The sequence below is a fragment of the Myotis lucifugus genome, unplaced genomic scaffold (assembly GCF_000147115.1).
Source record: "Myotis lucifugus unplaced genomic scaffold, Myoluc2.0 scaffold_2762, whole genome shotgun sequence".
NCBI lineage: Eukaryota > Metazoa > Chordata > Mammalia > Chiroptera > Vespertilionidae > Myotis > Myotis lucifugus.
The window spans coordinates 1-10,964 of record NW_005873810.1 but is presented as its reverse complement, the minus strand read 5'-3'; the positions used below and the strand labels follow the sequence as shown (position 1 = coordinate 10,964).

Here is a 10,964-nt window from a genome sequence, read left to right as displayed (position 1 = left end):
CACTAGGTAGCTACCATGAACCCATGAGCCCTGACACACACATACACACACACATACACACACACACCACACACACACACTCCAAATAAGTTTATAAGGGCTATTTTTAAAAATTGATCAATTTCACTAACAATTTGTTTTATAATTTTGTTACTTGTAAAATATCTATAATTTTTCATGCTAAAAACAAGTTTATTAACTGTTATATATACATATATATGTATCATAGATGTTTATTTAGAAATTAAAATGTTTCTTTAGAAATTGTGATATATAATAATACTATTATTGTAATATATTATTAATATTGTTAATAGTAATATTATTACTCAATATTACTGTACTGATTGCTAAAAATATATTAATTTGGATGGGGTGTTTATATTTGATATCTAGACAGAACCAAGAATGATGAAACATTTAAGAAAAAAAAACAAATAGAGTCATTGATCTTATAAAGCAGAACAATTTTAAACTCCAAGAACTTCAGGAATAGAAAAGAGTTAATACAAGTTTATGTGTACCAAGAGATGAAAAAGATTGAAAATCGCGGCCTAGACTCTTAATCCTGAAGTTGCAACATTGTTTTAAGTGATGGGTTGTTTGCATCAACTCTATTTAAAATGCACATCAACTTATCTAGACTCTAGAAAAAAAATATATTGAAACTAAGCATATGACCTAACATTTATTTTGTTTTTTTAAAAATTTTTAATAGTATAATCTTAAATTTTAACTGCAATTATCTATCAAAAATAAATACACACTTTCCAGGCACATTTGATTGCCCAGAGTAGCCTTATGATTGAGTTCCGACAAATAGAACATGAGGTGCATTGCAACTTTCAAAGTGTACACCTAAGGAAATGGGTGTTCTATTGATCTTTCCCACTTCTGGCTGACTGGAAGATTCTGTTAAGGAATCTCCTTGAGCATGTAAACAAGGCACCGTCCTGGTGATAACAGAACAAAAACATAGAAGACTGGGTTCCTATCTCTGGAGTATTTTCATTTGTGCCATTGTGCGGGAAATAAATAAACATATAAATTTAAAATCTATTTTTAGCTTTACATGATTATATCACTTGTAAGTATATACAGTATTATAAAGAATTTGGTTCCAGCCCTAACCAGTTTGGCTCAGTGGATAGAGCGTCAGCCTGCGGACTGAAAGGTCCCAGGTTTGATTCCGGCCAAGGGCATGTACCTTAGTTGTGGGCACATCCCCAGTAGGAGTTGTGCAAGAGGCAGCTGATCAATGTTTCTCTCTCATCAATGTTTCTAACTCTCTATCCCTCCCTCTTCCTCTCTGTAAAAAATCAATAAAATATATTAAATAAAAAAAAAGAATTTGGTTCCAGAAGTAGGGCTGCTGTTACAAGGTGTCTATGTGGCAGGTCTCAAGGACACAGGTGCTGCTGGCCAGAGGTCAGTTACCTTTGTTGTGCAAAGCAGAACGTGAGTAACCAGCCTTCTCCACCAGACCTTTCTGTGATAATGGAAATTTCAGAAGTCAGAACATAGGCCAAAAGAGTCTGTAGCTTGAGTGGATACTATAGTAATAAAAAAATCAGAATATTAGGAAGTGTTGGTTTCTTATTAACATTTGTAGCAAGGTCCAGTTACAGAGACAGAAAATTTCCAGGGGGAGATATTAGAGAATGCAGTTTTGATTACAGAGATTGTTTTAGTCTCAACCTATAATCTATTTTGAACAAAATTCTGATCATTTCAACCCTAGTGAGGTTAATAAAGCAAACTCTTTGTGTAAACCAAACCAAAGTAATAATAAGTGACTGAAGAAGCAACATTAGAAGCGAGTAAGGCTGTGGCCTCACACTTTTAAGCAACATCAATAAGAGCTCTTTTTTCTTTTTTTCTTTTTTGATGTTGTTAATCCTCACTCCAGGATACTTTTTCCATTGATTTTTTTTTGTTTTTTGTTTTTTTGTGTTTTTTTTTTAGAGAAAGTGGAAGAGAGGGAAAGATGAAGGGGGAGAGAGAGAGAGAAAGAAGCATCAATGTGAGAGAGACACATTGCAGGCACCCTGACCCAGGCCTGGATAAACCCACAACCCAGGTAAGGGCCCTTGACCAGAATCGAACCCACCACCTCTTGGTCTATAGGCCGACATCCTAACCATTGAGCACGGCAAGGACTAAATATGAGTTCTTTTGCAGGCAATGAAAAGCAGCTAAACTTCAAAATTCAGACAGAGCAATTTAGATTTCTATCCTACCTAAGCCTTTATTTCAGACAGCTCCAAGGTAGCCTCCATGAAGGAATGGGGGATAAGGAATGCACAGAACAGGAGTAAGGTAACTGTTCAGGATTAGACATAACCTTGCCCGTGTCTCTTCATTTATGGTACTGTACGGAAGTAAATAGACACAAAACCTACTATGTTTTCAAGGGACTACATTATCAACCAAAATTATATGTCTAGCCTGCAAAAACCTAAACTTGTTTGACTGTCAAAATCACTCCGAGGTCCCAGAGATTGTACCAACATGAAGTAAGTTGTGAAATAATTTAAACCCTTAAGGAGAGAGCATATACTGTTCATTGGCCAACTCAACTATGGAGGTAAGGAAGAAACTCCTCACAATGAAGATGATGGATAGTGGAGTACATGACAGAAAATAGACCCCAAGGCTATGATATGGACCAACCCAGGAATCTTCTCTATTATTGCTCAGGGGTTTGCAGGTCTCTCAGCAGGATGTGATAGGAGCTTTGGATGACTGAGTGCTATGTGTTCTCTATTATTCCTTATTCCATGTGGGAGTTTTTCTTGTAGTTATACTATTTCTATTTTGTCACTGTATATTTAATAAAGGTAGGGAGAGAGAGAGAAAAAGAGCTTAGTTTTTAGGTTGCCAGACCATGTACAGTTTTGTCCATACATTTAGTTGCTGAAATCAAAATCCTTAGTCACTCATGACATCCTATTACCTCTACGTTCTAAACACAGAGTCCTCAGTTATCTTCACATACACTGATCCAACACTAGCCCAAACCATATTTATCTTTTAATTCAACTATTATACTAACCTTATTACTAATCCCTTCTAAATGCTCTCTATACTCTATTTTCAATGAATCACCCAGAGAAATCATTTTAAATATTCATAAGATAATGCTATTCTGCTCAAATCTCCTCAGTGGCTTCCTAACCATTTCAATCTCATTAAAAGTCATTTGTGACAACATGGATGGACCTTGAGAATAGCATGCTAAGCTAAATAAGGCAGTCAGAAAAAGTTAAGAACTACATAATTTCACTCATATATAGATATAAAACTGAGAGCAACAAGCTAACAAACAAGAAAAACAAACAAAAACTCATAGACAGACAACAGCATGGTCATTACCAGAGGGAAGAGAGATGAGGGGGTAGTGAAGGGGGCCAAATAAATGGAGATGAAAGATGATATGTCTTTGGGTAGTAGGCACACAGTGCAGTATATAGACCATGTATCATAGAAATGTACACTTGAAACCTATATAATCTTAATAACCAATGTCACCCTAATAAATTTAATTTAAGAAAGAAAGAAAATTATAAGTCCACTGGAAGAAGAAGAAGAAGAAGAAGAAGAAGGAGAAGGAGAAGGAGAAGGAGAAGGAGAAGGAGAAGGAGAAGGAGAAGGAGAAGAAGGAGAAGGAGAAGGAGAAGGAGAAGGAGAAGGAGAAGGAGAAGTTCTCCATAATCTGGCCTCAGTTTCCTCTTTAACTTCATCTCCTATGTCGCTCCCCTTAATTTACATGGCACAAGCCATGCTGTTCTGTTTATTATACCTCAATGACAGCTCTTTAATTTTTAGCTATTTCCTTCCTGGAGACACTTGTCTCTCTCATATCCAGATGTAATTGTGTTTTTTACATTTTCCTGATCACAAAATCTCACATTTCAGGAACATGCGGGAGCCTACTTTTGCAAGCTTATGATAAGTAATCAACATTTTGGAAAATTTTCAAGTAGGTTGACGTCACATTGGTAGCTTAAAATTGGTGAGAGTATTTACAACATGGAAATTGGACAACACTATAAATCAGGATTTTTTCCTCCCAGAACTGATTTGTAAACATTTACCATTGATTGCCTTTACTTCCTCTATCCTTTTATAGTACTCATAATCTTCTAGAAAACACCTTAACGTACCTATTTTTAATGTTTAGTATTTACTGTCTGTCTTCCCTATTAGAATGTAAAACTAAATGTAGGCTTTTTAATTTTGTTCACTGATGTAGGTCTCTAATGTATCTCTACTCAGAAAAGCACTGATACCTAGAAGTCACTCAATAATACCTGTGGGATAAATGAGCCATTATCAATACAAACCCTTTGATTGCAGCTAGGAGCAAGTATGCCAAAAGAAAGAGTACACTTCCCAGATTCCTTTGAAGTTAATCATGCTCAGTGACCATTTTATGGCCAATATGATATGACTGTAAGTGATGTGTTCAACTCTTGCACTATACCTATACAGGGTAGGGATGAGCCTTCAGTTTGGAGTACAGATATAGATAGCCATGTGCCATCTCAGATCATTTGTCTGAGGCAGTGCTTATATAGATGTCAGTGTGAGATCATTAAATGGTCATGGATCCTGGATGTTGAGGTGCTACAGTAACAGCCCGGGAGTGATAATGCTTAGATTGTTATTTAAGAGGTAAATAAAACTCCATCTTGTATAAGCCAGTGCTTCACACCATTTTTCACCTTGTGGCACTGTGAATGTTCCCCCACGTCACATGTGGTTCAGGGTTCAGGATCTGGAAGAGGGGCCGCACGCAAATGAAAGAGATGAGACAAGAAATAATTTGGAAATATTGGGGGCCAGGCGGGCAAGCCCAACTCAAGGGGAAGGACTTCCACTGGTGCCCAGGCCTCGCCAACCTTTTATTCAACTTTGGATACACATCTAGTTCTTAGTCAGGCAGGCAATTGCAGTAACAGACAATCTTAAAGGTCAGTAAATATTAGAAGGATTTACTCAGGAAATAGCTTGAGCCCCCATTGTCTGGACTAGGCAATCGGTGCATAACTCTGGCCCTTGCCATGGGTTCACCAGCATTTCCGGGATCCTTGTTTGCACTTCTCTGCTAGTGAAGACAACGGGCGGCTTCCTGCATGGCACAGTTAGAAATGCTATCTGCATAGCACGCTGGGCAAGTAGCTGAGGTACCAAGTCCATCGTCTCCTGGCGTGCAAGTGTCCTATGGCACAACTATTGCAATACTTTACTTTCTGCCAGTGTTATTTGATCTTTCTTGCAGTAGCCAGACAAATAGTCTAATTGCCACTTTGTTGACTAATTTGTTCATTTACTCAAAATAAATGAATTGCAACCACTCCCTTTGTTACTGTTTTAGATTGCATTATGTTAGAAATGTTAGAAGGGTTAGGTTCTCAGCTCTCTTCCTTGGCTAGGCTGATTCCTTTTTCTGTAATACAGAATCATTTCAGTGTCTCTTTCCCAGTTAATTTCTACCGATTCTTTGGGTTTAAGTTAAAAAATCACTTTCTTAGAAAGGCATCCCTGAACTCTCAGACAAAATCATTTCCTCTGATTATATATTTTTCTGTGCTTTTTTTGGTCATACTGTTTAAAACAACTTGGTTTATCTGTGTCACTGGTTAATGTGTTTCTATCATAGAGAATAAAAGGTAACATGTCTGTTTTGCTCACTGTGGTACCTGGTAAGCATTCAATTAGCATTTTATTACAAAATGACCCAATAAGATGGCACTTGCCATGTCAAGTTTTAGGTGTTCATGTGAGCATTAACTGAATTATGACACTTTAATAATAGTACTATATAAATATAAGTATATATAACTAAGTGGCTTAACTATGAATATTGCAGCACGATACATTATTATGTAGAAATAGGCCTTGTTTGTTTTTATTTCATTAAATGATTTAATTTTGCTTACTTGTATACTCAGAGGTGTTTAACAATAAAACAAGATTTTTTTTCATTATTTCATTCTCATTTATTAAAATCAGTGCAGTTATATTTTTAATTTATGCAGAATTTTGTTAGAGTCAAAGCAAGATTTGGGGTTTGATACAATCCTGAATTAAAGATGAGGTGGAGCTATTGACATTTTATAAGTCTCCATAGACAACTTTTAATATTTGGTAAATAAGATGAGCAATTTTGAGAATTAGTGAAAAGCTTTGGAATATCATAATTCCCCCTAAACCAGAGTTTTGGAACTAAGTACGTGTGGATCTCATACCAGAAGGTGACCTTTAATTTAAAACTTCCTGGTTTTATGCAATTTGAGCTCCTGAGAATTGCTGTCTACCAGCTGGTAGCAAAGCACCGTTACAGAGTTAAAAACAATCTAACTTCATTTATCATAGTTCCTAGGACTGATTTACACACTCTTTCATTTACTCTGTCCATCACTAAGTATTTCATGAATACTTATTTTGTTCCAAGCACTGGATACACAGTCCCTGTGTTGTCACGTTGCCTAAAATCTATTGTGGAGAACATACAATAAATACAAAAAAACAAATAAAACAAATGCATAAAATAAATATGACAAGTTCAGAAAGCAGTTCTATGAACAAAATTAAAGGGGACAGAGCGTGATATTGGAGTCATATTTCTGCAAAGACAATGCGAAGGAGGTTGGTGCTTGTTCTCAGTAAAGTGCATTTTAGCATTTTATTGAATAGTCATTAAATAATTGCTAACTATGTAAAAGAATGTATGCATATAAAATATGTAAGGCAATTGTTGTGTAAAGATATGAATATGCAGAAATTAACAAGTTATGTTTATTAGGATATTGTGAATTTTAGAGTCAGAAAGTGATTCAAATAACATTGGAATCTCTGCTTCTTTGGTAAAGTAGGAAAAATAGCTAAATTCATAATAGTATTATGATCCTTTAAGGGTTTTATGTATATAAAACAGATAACAAAATAACTTGCATATGCTAGTATCTGCTCTTAAATAAAATTGCTTTATCTTTATTGGGTTTACTATAATATAATATCTCACATGGTACAAATATTAAGTATTTTCCCAAAGGGAAAAAATGTAAAGAATATAAATTGAATTTCCTGACTCCCTGTTTTTAATATCTTAAACATTATAAATAAATTAGTGAAAAGTTATTTCTAAAACTTTGTAAAAGAGAATATTGGTGGGAATGATGGTTGGTTTTGTTTATTCAGTTTTCCTATGTTTTCCCTCTGGATTCCAAATTTTTGAGTAGCACACTTAAACAGTGATACATTGCCTTATTCAATCCATGAGAAGAGGGCTGTATAGTTTTAAATTGGTCCCAGTGGAAGTAATAATAGAGTCCTTGGGGAATGTGGTAACAAAAAAGAGAACAGTTATTCTTTGGCCATACCTACGATTCTAAGCAACTTGTTTGTTTCTAGCATGCTTAGTAAGAATATTAATACACACATAGATGCATATACATATATGTGCATATTGAAATATATATGTAAAGGAATGATTTTTAAATAAGGATTAATAATGACATCTAGAAATTTTCAAAGTATAATTGAGTGCCTTCTCATTTATATCTAGTAATTTCATTATAGACATAGAAAGGAATACTGGGAGTATGTGCGTGTGTGTCTATGTGTTGTATGTACACATGCACACAAATACCGATATAGGTAGTCAGGTAGATAAAGATATGCTATAAGGATAGAGATACGTAAGGTCATACATTTGCACATAAATCTAACATACGCACACTGAACAGCACTAATTTAGATTTACAAATAGGCATTTGTGATTTTAGTAGACCATTAGTCAATATTCTGTTATTCTTCAGTGTGAGTGAAATATAACCAAATGAGAACTTCAGTTTATGAGAAAGTCTCTCTGGTTGACATAATTTAAAATAAAAGTGATGAGTGTGAAGATATTTTAACAGAATCTGGAAAAGCAAAACCAAATATAACTATTCTGATAGTGTAGGCATCTATATTCATGTTGAGATTTGCGCTCCATATTTTAAAAATTCACAATGTGTAATCATGCTTTTCTATAGTAATAGCTTTTTCTTTCCTCTCCAAAGAAAGTAATGATTTTTAAAAATCAGAATGAAAAGAAACTTAAAAAACAAAAGCTTTCAGATTTAGTACTGCAACAATGCCTTGCTTTGCCAGATGTTTACTGGTTAAGGGTTAAAGCAATCAAATAAGCAATCCAGAAGACTGATGCCTCCCTGTGGAAAAATGTCTTGTCTGTTTCTATGATCAAAGAGAGAAATAAATATCATGTGAACTATAGTGAGAGTTAAGTATTGTAGAGAAATTGATATATTATTTATAAAGAAGAGTAATCGACAATGAATTTGAAATAAGCATATTTTCAATGGTAATATTACATGTGTTTATCACTGCTCAGGAAAAGGGCAGGTATTAGAAAGTGCCAGGCATAAAAACATATACTAGTGCTCACCAGAATCATGCAGAGTTGTTGACCTTATTACACAGAAATTGTGTCCATCAGATCTTTGATATTTCTAATACCTACAGTAATTAAAGGAAAACATTTAATTTTTCAAAAAAAAATTGGATGTGAGCCCATCTGGCTGCGACTCTGGCACTCCAGTGATCACCAGGGTTGATTCAGCTGAACTGGGTGCTAGATCAGTGTCCCTTTCCTCCCTCACTGCTCCATGTGCAGCTCCCCCGAAGCTGTGATCTAGGTCAATGGCGATGACCTTCTGGATAGAGGAAAAAATAGTTCTACTGAAGATTTCAAGTGGAAAATTTGAAAATTGATGCAATTCTTTAGGCCTAATTTTTTTATTTGTGAATTCAAGAAAATACATTGGTTTTAGTGCTCCAAACAAAGATATAGAAGCATAATTTTCCTCTTTTTAAAGAGCAAAAATTAAATTCTCATTAGAAATAAGAAAAGGATTTTTATGAAGTCCAAGTGAGTCATTGCATCTATCTTTATAGTGAATACAGGAGTTTAATTCAGCTGTTCAACTATAAATGGAAGAGAATGAATAAAAATTATTAAGAATATGAAATAGCAAAAAATGAATTATAAGAAAAATAGAAGAAAGTATGTTTAAAATGACAGCATTATCATATTCACATTATGATATTAATGTCAGGAGTAGTTGCCTTCATTATCCTTTATATATTCACTCTTTGCTATTTTTCATATCATAGTCTCAACCCCTCATATTGTAAGTTTTAATCAAAGTAACTAACTTGTCTTTAAGGAAAATAACCAACAACTTTAAGCTGATTTTGGGGAACTATTTGTCATGCATAAACATTTTAGCAAAACTGCAAGGACCATGAACCCACATAATAAAACCCTCTATAGTCACACACTTCCTTTTATACTTCCTAAAATAGGCAAAAATGAATAATTGCCATATTATTGTTTTTAACATAACCTAAATGCATAATTACAATATTAAACAGAATTAAGAAGCAAGTGGCTGGACAAATGTGGCTTGGCATCTCCCTCTCTAGCAGGGTAATTTAAGTTTTTAAATGTTGAACTATAGTATCAAGAGAGCAAAAGTGGATGCTGTCAAACATCACACCAGGTTGGCCCAGAACAGGTGTGTTATACTCTTCCAAATGCTATTGATTAAAGCAAGTCACAAGGCCAGATTCAAAAAGATGGTAAAGGATTCCACTTCTTGAACAAAGAAGTAATAGGAGGATATAGTGATGGGAGAATTGTTAGTGGACATCTTGGAGTTGATCTATTGCAAAAGATGATCAGAAAAAAATTAACAAAAGAAATCCTCAGTCATCTCTCACCTGACAGGTCATTTTTTTTTTTACTCAACAGAAATCACCAATGATCATAAAAATAACATCTAATTCCCAAATACTGCTGCCACCAATGATGAAGCCAAATTCAGACTAGAATAAAAAGTAAACTTGGCCAACCCCCAAAAAAACAAACAAACAAACAAACAAACAAAAAAACACTGAATCTGAAGAAAATACAGAATGAGAGAGGCAGCAGAAGTAAAATTCTTTTGCTGTTTGTGATTTACTCTGGGAATCAAGAAAATACTCTCCTGGACTTAAACAGTCCATGAGATGTAATTATGGGGCTATATAGTTTAATTGGCTATAGAAGATGAGTCCATACGGACATCTTCCTGTTAAAGGATAATTTTTTTAAAATCTAAAAACTCTTACAAAAATAAGTAGCATGAGCTTGTGTCAAAGATTTATTTAATTCATAAATAAGAAACCAATAAAATGAGAAGACTGGTTTTAGCCGTATAGGTTTTTTATTATATAAATAAAGACAGTGTATTTAGAGAAGTTATTTGCTGAAAATCACGTGGATAGTTAATGTTAGACATGGGAATACGATCTAGAACAAAGTCTCATTTCACTGCACTTTCCCCCACGTGAGATAATTCCATTAAAAACAATGTATTAAATAGTCTATATGGTATTTAGCTGAAATCATCAGCTCTGTAACTTCTAATCTCTGACCCTGGATGGGTTGTTAGAACTAGTACATCTTTCTTGTGTATCATGTTTATTAACATAGCTTATATTTTCACCAGTCTTTCGGTAAGATACATTATATTTTTTCTTTGCATTAATTCTTGGATCAGCTAAAAGCATTAGATCTTACTGTATGTAAGCTACTATATTAAAGCTATGTGAAATTTTTGCTTATAGTAGAAAAATATATACATGTATTTTTATTATTTTTGCCAATTATGTATCAGTCAGATTTCTTTTTTTTCTTTCTTTCTTTTTTTTTTTTTATCCTGACCAGGAATCAAACCGTGACCTCCTGGTTCATAGGTCAACACAACCACTTGAGCTCATGCTGGCTGGGCCAAGGTTATATTCTTTTTTAAAAAATAAATCTTTATTGTTCAGATTATTAAAGTTGTTCCTCCCCCTCCCATAGCTCCCCTCTTCCCACCCCACCCCATGCCATTAACCCCCCCACT

The 10,964-nt window shown here is 34.5% G+C and overlaps 1 pseudogene; it reads right to left on the bottom strand.

Moving 5' to 3' along the window:
• The window catches only part of LOC102418974, a 14,099-nt pseudogene extending 8,897 nt beyond the window's left edge, over window positions 1-5,202 (bottom strand).
• Window positions 5,203-10,964: the final 5,762 nt, after the last annotated feature.